Here is an 11809-nt window from a genome sequence, read left to right as displayed (position 1 = left end):
CACGAAGGCCACGCGGTCCTCGGCAAGAACCAGGGCCTCGTCGTCCAGCTTGGCCTTCCTCGCCCGCAACTCCTGCTCCAGCGCGCCTAGGCGGGCGCGGCATTTCTTGAGCTTGACCTCCGTCTCCTTGAGACCCGCCTCGCGAGCCTTCACGCCTTCTTCCTGCTCTTGGCAAAGGCGGACCTCGTTCGCGAGCTAGTCCCGCAAATCTTGCAGTTCGCCCTCCAGCGCCTTGCAACGTCCACGGATGTCGACCACCTCCCCCAGGGCTGCGTCCCGAGCAGCCTTCGCCTCAAGGACAGCCTGCTTCTCCTCATCGCATGCCATCGAGGCCTGGACCAGCGCCGCCCGAATCAAAGCATCGGAGCGAACCCATCCTGAAGCCAGCTCCAAGCGCCCGGCCACCAAGCGGGGGTCGGCGCCAAGAAGATCCTGACGTAGTCGGTCCAGCTCAGCAACAACACGATCCAGAACGGCAGAAGGAGTCAGAGAGACAGCAGCTGGTGGAGTAGGAGGAGAAGACGGCAGCGCGGCCACAGCATCCTGAGGCGGAGTCGCCTGTGCGTCGCGGTCACCCTCCTTCGCAGGTAGATGCGCTGCCACGGGTGGAACCTCGGGAGCCCCCTTCGGCTTCTTTGCTGTAGGCGCCAGCCTATCCAAGAAATGCGGACGTCAAGCCTCAGAAGCAGAGCAAGAAATAAAGACAAGAATCGAATACTTACGGGTCGTCGCCAATGAGCTCAAGCGGCCTCCGTCCAAATTTGAAGCCTGAAAGCCGGCTGGAAGGGTCAACCTCGGGAAGCTTGGAGGCGGAAGGTGCGTCTGCGGTCCGCCCCGGGGCCGGGGCAGACCCGCGGGAGATCAGCCCGGTCCTGTCCTTCTTCCGGATCGGGGGCGAGCTCCCGCCGTCCTACTGGTCATTGTCCTCGTCGTCGTCTTCATCATCATTCTCGTCGTCATCGCTCGGAGAGATGCGGAGAACGCGGGACCTGCGCCGGGGGAGGGGAGCCCTCGACTCTCCGTCAGTCGCCTCAGAGTCAGGCCCTTTTCCCCGCTCCCCTCCTTCCTCCTCTTCGCGGGAGTCGTCGGAGGGCACGTCTACCGGTCCCTCGGGAGTTTCCACGGGCACGGGCCCATCCCCGTTGAAGACGGGCATGGACTCCACTACCTGCTCCCAGTCGTCGCGGAGGAACAAGGGCGTGGGAGCGCCCGCCATCCTCGCCACATCATCCCCGACCAGAGATTGGAGGACAGCAGCCAGATCTCCGTCGGCTAAGGCCGCGGGGCTCGGGCGGGGCCTCCACATCGGAAGTGAGTACTGCCGAAGCGGAGCCAGCTGGTGCTCCAGGAATTCCCTCAGCAGCGACGCGCCGGTCAGCTTCGCCGCCGCCATGTTGGCCGGCCTCAGATCCGCGTCCATCTTCTCCAACATCAGCTTCGCGCGGGGGTCCATGACCTCCGCTCGACCCCAATCTCTGGAGATCGTGGGCTGCTCCGTGGGCAAGATCAGCCGAGGGTGGATGCGCCCAGCATCCACCAAGACCCACTTGCTCCTGAAGCCCTCAATCCTTTTCCCGGGGTTCGAAATGGCAATGGCACCACCGTACGCGACGAAGCTCGCGCACACGGAAGCAGTACCACGAGAGGTCCGGAGCTAGATGTAGTGGCGCAGCAAGGCCACTGAGGGCTGCACCCCTACGTGAGCCTCGCAGTAATAGGCGAAGATTGCCAGGAGAAGGACGGAGTTGGGGTGGAGATGCAGGGCTTGTAGCTTATAGTGGCGGAGGACAGAGAAGAAGAACTCGGAGAAGGGAGGCACCAGGCCAGCAGCAATGGCACTTACGAAGAGTGGATAGAAGGTGCTCCCTTGACCCTCAGGGGTGGCGGAGCCGGCTTTAAACACCTTCACCCCGTTGATGCCCCACGCCGTCGCCATCCGGCGGAACCAGGCGAGGCTCGCCTCCGACACGTTCGGCGGGTCCACGGTAGACGAGTACCAAGCCACGACCGGGGGCTGACGAGGCGCCATGGCTTCCTAGGTCACACGGTCGGAGTGGATCTAGAAATTTTGGAGGAAGGAAGGAGAGGCGCAAGAAAGGGGATCTGAGCAGCAACCGGGGAAAGCAAGAAGCAAAGCCTAGGTGGATGCCGCTCCTTTATCAACTCGCGCAGTTGCTAGGGCGCCCACGTCCAATCAACCGCCACGCGGCGCCCAAGGCCGCAGGCTGTTAGGGCCCGCGGCGCTTCGCTCTTGCCCTTTCGCCTCCCTGCACGGCCAAGTCCGGGCGTGCCTTGGGCCCGGGGGCTACTGTCGGCGTTCTGGGAATGGGGGTCCCCAGACTTGCCTGCCTGCGGCCTGCGGCGTGGCTCAAAGGGGGGCCCAGTGCGGCCCATCTTCACCAACACAAACCCAAGACCCTCGCGAGGGGCCAAGCCTCACGGGACCGATGACGCGGAGCTTCCTCAGGCACGGCCTCGTCAGGCTGGCTCATGAGGAGGCGGAGAGATCAAGGCGGGGTACCTCACGAGGTGCCCGTGACGCAAGCCATGATGACCGGGGGCGCCAGGCGGGTGCCAGCCCGCGCAGTGTCCTCCCTTCCTCTTTGGTGCAAAGGGGGCAAGCACAGCCGCGGAGTACCGAGGCATCAGGCAAAGGTTGCCATTTCGGTGCAACGAGACCAAGACCAGGAGGACTACGAGACAGAGGTCACCGTGGAGCCCAAGACGACGTCATCACCAGAGCTTTGCGCAGGCGAAGACTACTTTTGTCAGGATAGTTGATACTAGCTGTCCCCCTTCAAATTAGCCCGCCATTGTTGGCTCCCTTCCCGCTCGATATTTGGGAAGAGGACCAGGGCCTCTATAAATAGGACCAGCCACCCACAGAGCAAAGGGGGCTGAGAGGTTGGAAGGAAAGAGAGGGGTTTCTATCAGAAAGAGAGAGAGAAAGGCGACTGAACTCCTCCCAGCAGTTCATCGCCCCAGCCAAGAACAGACCCTCGCGAGGCTGTTCTTCCTTGTATTGTTCATCATCATCAGCCCAAGAGGCAATCCACCACACCACACACTGGAGTAGGGTATTACACCACAACGGTGGCCCGAACCAGTATAAACCCTGCGTCTCTTGTGTTGTTCTTTCCTTAGTTTAGATCCTAGCAAGGCGGAGGAGTGCAGGTAGGCAGGAGGCGAAATCTCCGTGCGCACCCCAGTGTTCGAACCTCAAGGGTCTGCCGGAACCCGAAATCCGACAGGCTCTATAGAGAGGATTTCAACTGACGTTTGAACATGCGGCAAGAGAAATAAAGAAGGAAAGGATGGAAAGGTATGAGAAGGAATTGAGCCAGAATAGTAAGGAAAGCAGTCTATGCTTAAGGAAAATGGATTTGAGAAGGAAATTCAGACATGATAATAAGGAAAGCAGTGCAAGCATGCTAATTTGGGAAGAGATTGAGACGAGGATCCACGCAAGAAGCTAAATTGGTTCATTGTGGCGGGGAAATAAGGAAGCTAACAAGAGCGCCGGACCTTTGTGGATTATAACATGCACTTGCACATTTAAACATATGTGGGTCAACAAAAAATGCTAATCAATTTTGCATTTTGATCAACTCTCTCTCTCTCTACTGTAAGCTGATTTTCTGTTTTTTTTTGCAAAAGCATTATGGTGTTTACTCATTACGAAAGCATGGGCCGCAAGTTGAACATTGCACGTATTCCCCCCACACAAAAATCCATAATTTTGTTAGATGTTTTGTAGAGATAGTTGGCTTGAAAGAACATTTCTTCCTCATGTTAGGGATATTTGACTATACTTTTTTTGAGAAACCATAATAATTGGATTAGGAGTGTCAGAGTGTGATGAAGTTTTATCATGTTGTAAAACACGGCATGGATTTAATTTTTAATACTTATGATGTTCTTTATATTACCATGATATTTGATAAATAGATCGAAAGTTTTTCCAAGAAAAAAACATTGCCAATCAGATCAATTTACTCCGAATCATACCCCATGTGCTCTACGCCGTGGTCCTTAAATTATGCATCTTTTTGCATCAATGACCATTATCCCTTGACATAGTTCCTTACCCAGCAAATCGTGGTTCATAAGAATAGGTATTTTCCCGCCGTCGCAACGCACATGCATTTGTGCTAGTATAATACTAAATGGAATACCTGGGTAGATGGTGACGGTCTGATCGTGGTAGATTGTGTGACCATGTTGCACATTAGTGGTACCATGGGTAATGACTGCTAAGATAGTTGATCCCAATATGCCAAAGTCAGCTACAAGGTCCCAGGTTAGATAGAATCGCGGATGCAAATGCACATCCAGGATCGACGATCTTATTTTGATCGGGGGATGACTGGTCCTGCAAAATTGTGGAGTACCGTTAGGGATGCAAATGATGGTTTGTGCATTCCGTTTGTAATCTCCCGTACCGTAGGATGGCAACCAGATGAAACAAGTCCCCTGGATTGTCACCGCAAAGATGCGGCCTAGATGATGCACGATGTCTTCAAACGTGTAGGGGTACAAATCTGCTGCGGCCAACACGCGCCAGCCTCTACCGTTATTGCCTCTTGCATTGATGGCAATCCTTATGTCGAACACCGTGATGAGATAGTAATCGTCGTAGCCGCGTCGCTTTGTCAGCAGGTCCGCAATTTCTAACTTATTCAATCTCATGTAGGCATCATCATATGTATTCAAGCCCAGCCAATCCAGAAGGCCGATCCCAATGGTTGAGAAGGGGTCTACAGGAACGTCCGCACTGCTGTGGATGTTGTGCAAAATGATGGTGGTATCCGGCCGGAGGTATGCAAGCCAATCTTCGTTGGCACCGACCCAGACCTATATAAAAGATGGTGGGAAGCGGAGAAATTACGGGATGGAAATGGAATAACTAAGTACTACATGATCAAACTCCATGACTGACCTGCTCATCGGACAAAATCCGACTACCTCTCAATGTCGGGAACTCTAGCGGAGTCAATGTGCAACCATGGACAGGGAGCGGTGGACTGTTCGAAGGATTCTCCCATAGAAGAACCTTCTCCTCGAGGACGCATGGAAGACCAACAAGCATGGCCTTTTCCCAAGCCTGTTTAAGAACCATCTTGAAAAAGTTGGTGCAGGAAGCACCGAGTCTTGCGGCAGTGAGGACGTCGGAGCAGCGTGCGATTTCTCCCAGAGGATCATCGTCCAAGGTCTCCCAGCCCCGACGAGGAGCAGAACCGCCTGGCGAATCCATGGGAGGAGCGACGAACTGCCTTCTCCTCGAGGGGAGGGGAACTAGCGAGGAGGAGATAAGAGCATAGTAACCGCATGGCCTCGTCCCATCCAACTGTAGCTTCTCGATCGTTCCTTAGCGAAGGGGTGAGGCTATTATTTACTACATACTCGTACTGTAGCAATACTAGTACTACTTTGTCAACTAGTAGTGCGATGTACCGTGCTTCTAGTATAGTGCACCCGTTTTGAACTCTTAATCTCAGGGCCAAGGAGCTACAGTTGGAAGTGGAGGGTAGTACTACCTGCATTGATAGTACAGCGATGGTTCTAGAGAATAGTACTCTGACCGTACTATCAATGCAGGGAAAGTACACCTGCATAGTGGGTACTCTCGGTGCTCTATTCAAGCGCGTAGCTGGCCTACTCAGCCGCTCCTCTCACGCACACACTAGCAGCCTATTTATCAACGACATTTACTGCGGGGGCAGAACATTTGAGTTATTTGATACACCGAGACTAGGCTTTTCGCTTCCATTTTTGGAGGTGTAATGGATCTTGTCGAAGTTTGTTAGTAGTTCCTTCCTTATGAATGAGATGAGGCAAAGCTTTTGCCTCCGTTTCAAAAAAAATCACGTCAAGAGGAATTTCTTTTATAGATCCGATAATGGAGTGAAGTCCATGCGTGCAACGCCACAAGGTACAGAGTACTAGTAGTAGAGTACTAGCAGTTTACATACAGAGCCATTGCACAGTTCCCAATGTCACGCCAGTCTTTTTCGGCTCCTCGGGCTTAACTGGGAGGTGCTAGTTTAAATATGCTACTAGCTGACGAGGAAGCTGCAAGCAAGGTGTGGCTAGGGCGAGCACGCGAGCCACGAGATGATGGGAAGGAAAACTCGTTCACGTGGCTGGGCTATCTAGTGCACCCAGATTGTGGTGTAACACGTCTGTTCGACCTCAAAACTCAAACTACCCGTGTACAATATTGGCTCGCAGCGAAGTTACTATTTTTAAAAAGGCCACTGTGCGTTTGGTTGGGATCGAACCCACAAAACGAGGTATACACTCCTGCGACCACTAATAGTACTCGTTGAATTACAACGCAACCTAGAATCGCCTTTTGTCGCTAGTAGTACATTGTTCCTTACAAGAAACCACTAATAATGCCAAGAAACTACTACCACTTGCATACGTGACAGACTTAAGATAAGACTACCTTATCAACCATTGTAGATGCCCTTACCAACCAGCCCTACCAAGAAATGACTACTCTAAAAGTGTCGTTATAGGCATGTTTCAACCCATGTCGCCCCTTAAGTCAACGCCTTCTATTTGACCGGCAAATTTGGCGTTATGACTTGTGGGACCTACGTGTCAGTCTGCATAAAAATCCCCGAGTGACCTCCTACCTCCGGCACATTCACCTAGTCATCCTGGGCCATGGGACGCAGCTACCGCCACCGGCAAAAGGCGTGGTCAAAACCGTTGGCGGTGCGGATCCCATCTTGCGGCAGCCCAGATGCCGGCTCCATCCGGCACTCGCGGCCGCTAGCTAGCCAAGATAGCTCCATCCAGCTGCTTGTCTACAAGGTTTGCTAGCTAGATTGGCACGACGGCGCGGCGGCTTGCTCGTGCACGCCGCTCTTAGGCCAACCATCTGGCTTGAGCGAAGGCCAACGCGGCGGCTTGCTCACTCGTGAGTCACGCTCGGGCCAGCCTACCATCACGTGCGGCGGCCAGCGTGGCGTCCGCCTGTCCGGCGGAGCGGCGGCCAACTCGCTCATCACCGGTGCCACCGACGAACATGCATTAGTACTGTTTGAAGTAATGTTCCGGAAAAATAATGATTTGAGGGGGAATAACATGATAGAAGGTCAAATGTGGGTCCCTCGTGTCAACGGTCAAACAAAATGTGTTGGTTTAAGCTGCCTCGTCAGCACGGACATGTGGGCCAACCCTGTCATAGACGGTTTTAAACGAGCCTAATCGGCACTAGGTAGTAGTTTTTGGCGTGGATGAAGAAATTTTGGGTATGCTATTTTTTGTACAATAGTTTCTTCCTAGGGCTGGTTGAAAGTGGTAGTTTTTTGTTAAATACTCTACATATTGTAAGTAGGAGTGAAAGTTAAGCTTTGGAAACCAATAAGCAAGGCTAGTTACATAGTGCATATGTGTACGTGATTGAAAGTAAATATCAACCATGAGTGACTAATATCTTGATAGAAAACTCAAAACTATGGAAATACTAGCATTTTTGCATGGTTGGAAATACTAGCAATGTTCACGTGCGTTGCAACGGATCATAATTAGAATAATACTTATTCACAAACTTGATACAAAACACTCTAATTTTGATATACATATATCACGGGAGATATATTATGTTTCAATCAGAATATAGTCCTTGAGCTATTTTGGTGAGGTGAGGGAGGGATGTGGTTGGTTTTAAGATACTAATTATGGTTTTTTCTGCAAATTGCCAGAGAAGTGGGATGTTGGTGAGAAAAGGCAATAACTTACCTCATAGTCGTTAGATGTAGATCTAATGGTCAGAAATGATGGATGGTAGACACACCATCATCACCAACTTAGTCTTCTGTAGGAGTACTAGCAAGATGTATGTGCATTGCACGGAACATCAAGATGCATTTTTCTATAAAACACTTGTTGTGATAGACCCATGCGGGAGTAATCCCATGTGTAAAAACTAATGATATCTCTAGAAATAGGATATAAGGTGAAGAGGAGTGGGGCGTGGTGGTGATTGGTGGTCGGACTGAGCGGAGGCATGGGGATGGACGATGCCTGCTGCGGCCACCAGGCCAGTTTGTTCCAAAGGCTTCCTTTTTTTAATTTCTCAACAATGAGGTTGTTGGAGATAAGGATGAATGAGGGAAGGCCTTGTCTGCAAGTGTGGAGAGAGGTGCGGGTATCCTTTAGTTTAATTTCCATCCGTCAGATATAGATCGGGCGGTCTATATTGTAACATGGCACGCATACCATCATCATCAACTCGGTTTTTTATAAGAGAGAAATATAAGTATGGAGATACAAATGTATTATCGATACTTGTTTCCGTAAACTAGGATCTACATTCTATTCAATGCCTCAGCATGTGGGGCCTTAGCACAATGACTTCTCAACTATGTAAAACAAAGGTTTTCCTGTCGCCGATAAGGAGGAGGTGACGGCGACGCGTTTTCGGCTTGCTCTAGTCCCAATAGTCATACTAGGTGGTCTACGCATGTGTAGATTTATTCTTTTTCATGTCTCGTTTTCGCCGTACTGCCACGACTGTTGATGAATAGACGGTAAGTTATTCACGAGAGAGAGAGGAAGAGAGGGGGGAGGGGTCGTTTGTGTCCATAAATGGCATATAGATAGGGAGACAATATTGATGTTGTTCTAAATTGGCCTATGTATGGAGACGCAAGGGAAGCGAGTCATTGTGTCTGTGATAGGGACTTCATGAGAGATCTAGAATAGACGGTGTAGAGAACAACGTGCGATATTGAGAACGATGATACATTAGGGAGCTATGGAAAGAGTCACGGCATATATGTATACAAGGAAGGAGCTGGGGCGGGTCCGCATGTGGGAGAGATAGAAAGAGGAGAGTGGTGCACAAGGAGACAAAGTGTGCTTGTTTGCAGTGGGGGTGGTATGTGAGGTGAGTGTGCGAGAACCACATAACTAGGGAGATAGACGTTTGGGGGCGACGGTTTGTGTGTATGGGAAAGATACACTCTACATAGTGCATGTGCTTGGCAAAGAGAGATGCCGGGAGACTTAGAAAGTGGGGGAAGAGATGTGTGCATGCTTGAGAGAAAAAGTGATAGAGACCTATATTGGGGTCCAGACTTTAGAAGAGAGGGGCGTGTTAATGTGCTCGTGTGTTCGTGTCTGGGGGAGAGAACGACTTGTGTGTGTGTGGGGGGGGGGGGGGGGGTTGGCTTCATATAAAGAGTGAGGTGTCTATATTTGAGGGACTTTAGCGTAATTGAGATATATATGTTCCATAGTGTGTGCACTAATGGTTGATCAATTTGTTTCACAGTTTGGACTATGAGATAACGATACTTTTGAACATGCGTGATATACCTTGATGTACCAGAATTACAAACCTAAGATTGGAATTTTGGAATTCGACTCCATCATTAGCTTTTGTAACTCATTTAAACGGAGGTACATTTTTAATCCGGGATTTCGTGATTTCAAATTCATATATCAAACCTAGATATATACACATACGGGCATGTTCAAACTTTATAATCATCCACTTTATTCATACACATACACATTTTTGCTTTTGTCAACATATTTAGGACAAACACATTTGGAATTTCATTTGAATTGGACCGTATGATGGTATTTGCTTGTACTAGCTCAATGATCCATATTGGAATTGAATGGACAATCTAAGTTTCGAGTTGGAGACATTGATTTTCAAAACCTGCACTTTTTTGCGTGCAAGACAAATAAATTCTTGGCCATGATATCATAGTCGGCCGTACAAGAGCAGAACACTTATAATTTCAGGCGCCAAAAGCTTTGAAACTTCCCGCTCACATCGAAATATCTCGCACCCAAAAGTTTAGCCCTGTGATATTCCTGTTTTACCCCTGACACATGAACGGAAAAGGGCTGCTTTGGTAACTCCATTGTTTTCCCCTCTTTACCCCCAACATTCTTCCCCAGAGCCCCCCTTCCCCTCCCCGACCCCCAACCACGGCAAGCCGCCGAATCTAGTCCTCCGCCGTAGCGGTGGACCTCACACCCCGTCGGATCTACCTTCCACACCTTGGAACCCCCAACTGCCAACTCACCACTTCACCGGAGCCGCTTTAGTGACTGGCTTGTCCACCGCTCTAGATCTCCTTGACCGCCATCATGGTCCACCGCACCGGATCTGCTTAACTAGTGCCCTCGTCCACCACAGTGCAGGCCCTTCCCTGACTCCCTCGTCTGCCCCATTGCTGGCCCTTCATACAAGCCCTCGTCCACCGCAACAGATCCACCTCACCAAAAGCACTTTACACCGCGCCCACCGAAGCCTTTGTCCACTGCACCGGACCCGCCCCACGGACGCCATAGTCAACTCCACCAGCCCCGCTTTACTGATGTTGCAGCCTCATCAGGTTATTTAGATTTGTAATCCTTAGGTTTTTCTCTTCTTGATCATGCAACTGTTAAGTTACCACAGATGAGCTTTCTTGCATGTCGACAGGTGCCGCAACCGAAGCAACAGATCCAGTTAAGCAACGGCGCCAGCCAGCCCAAACTCAACCGCATCATGAGCACCATCGACGACCCTTAGCTATCAAGTATGACAACGATACCCAAACGCCGCCGAGAATCAGGTACTATTATCCAACGGCTGGCGCCTACGTTCACTTTCTTAGCATAAGCACCACACCTTTGAATTTCTCCAGGACATCATTCAATTTTTCATGAGACGCGTTATTCTGCTTGCCCTTGTAGGGCCATACTTCTAGCAGTGAACATGTTACATGTGCTAAATTACATACCAGTGCGCATATAGTTAATATGCTTTAGTTTTGTCCTAAGTATTATTGTACTTCCTAGATATCACTGCCTACTATTTTACTTCTTGCATGCTATATTTATGATAATGGTGTTGTTCTGATGCCACCTGTTGGTTCCATCAGACTGCTTCATGTTCTCTATGCTTAATTACACATCAGCAAACTAGCATGTGGTTCCGCTGCTTTTTGTTCCTTTTACCCTACATTTTCTGATGCTAGCTATTACATCACTACTCCGAGCCTCTTTTCATTACTTTTTCGTGTGTTCTTGATCTTCCCAAGTTGCATGACTAATTTGATGCTTCTATTAATTATGGAGCTGCCAACCCCATCAAGCAAAATATTTGTTCTTTTGGGGCTGGCACCTCGAACAAGCATAAAAATAGAGGGAAGCAGATATATTGTGATGTATGCACACACACTTCTTTCATTAGTTTAGATGAACCATTGATGATCAATTCAAACCAGTGCATGCGATTAAAATTAATTTTACCTAAATATAGGGTGCAGAATAAACTACAACCACTAGATTTGCAACCACGAGATGCTGATGATATCTTCAAAGAACATTGCAACAGCAGCGAGGCTTCACAGCAACATATGGTAAGCCAGTGTGTTTTAGTACATGTGAAATGTAATGCGTGTGGGCTGCTTTCTTGGCTTGTGCCCTCAATCTATAATCCTACAGAATTACAAATAGTTCAGTTGTCTTCTTTGTTGTATTGCTTGATTTGAATGCTTGTCTTTTACTTGTTACGCTATACCTGAGTTGGCCAATATGTCAGTAGTGCTTGCTATACCATTGTAAAGAAATGCATGCCTAGTTCATTTGATATGTTGTTTACCATGTAAGCTTACTGCCTGGATCATGTGATAACCATCTCTTACTTATGTCCAGTGGAAACCTTTCAGGACGCCGTTCACACTAGGACACAATGTACAACCCCAGAATCTATTTGTGGAAGCAGTGTGCCATCCATGTTACTAGATGGTAGCAGTTCAGAGGAAACACCGCCGGAGAGTAGTGT

Source organism: Triticum urartu, chromosome 7A, assembly GCF_056163025.1.
Source record: "Triticum urartu cultivar PI428250 chromosome 7A, HENAU_Tu73, whole genome shotgun sequence".
In the NCBI taxonomy this organism is placed as follows: domain Eukaryota; kingdom Viridiplantae; phylum Streptophyta; class Magnoliopsida; order Poales; family Poaceae; genus Triticum; species Triticum urartu.
This window is presented reverse-complemented; position numbering follows the sequence as displayed.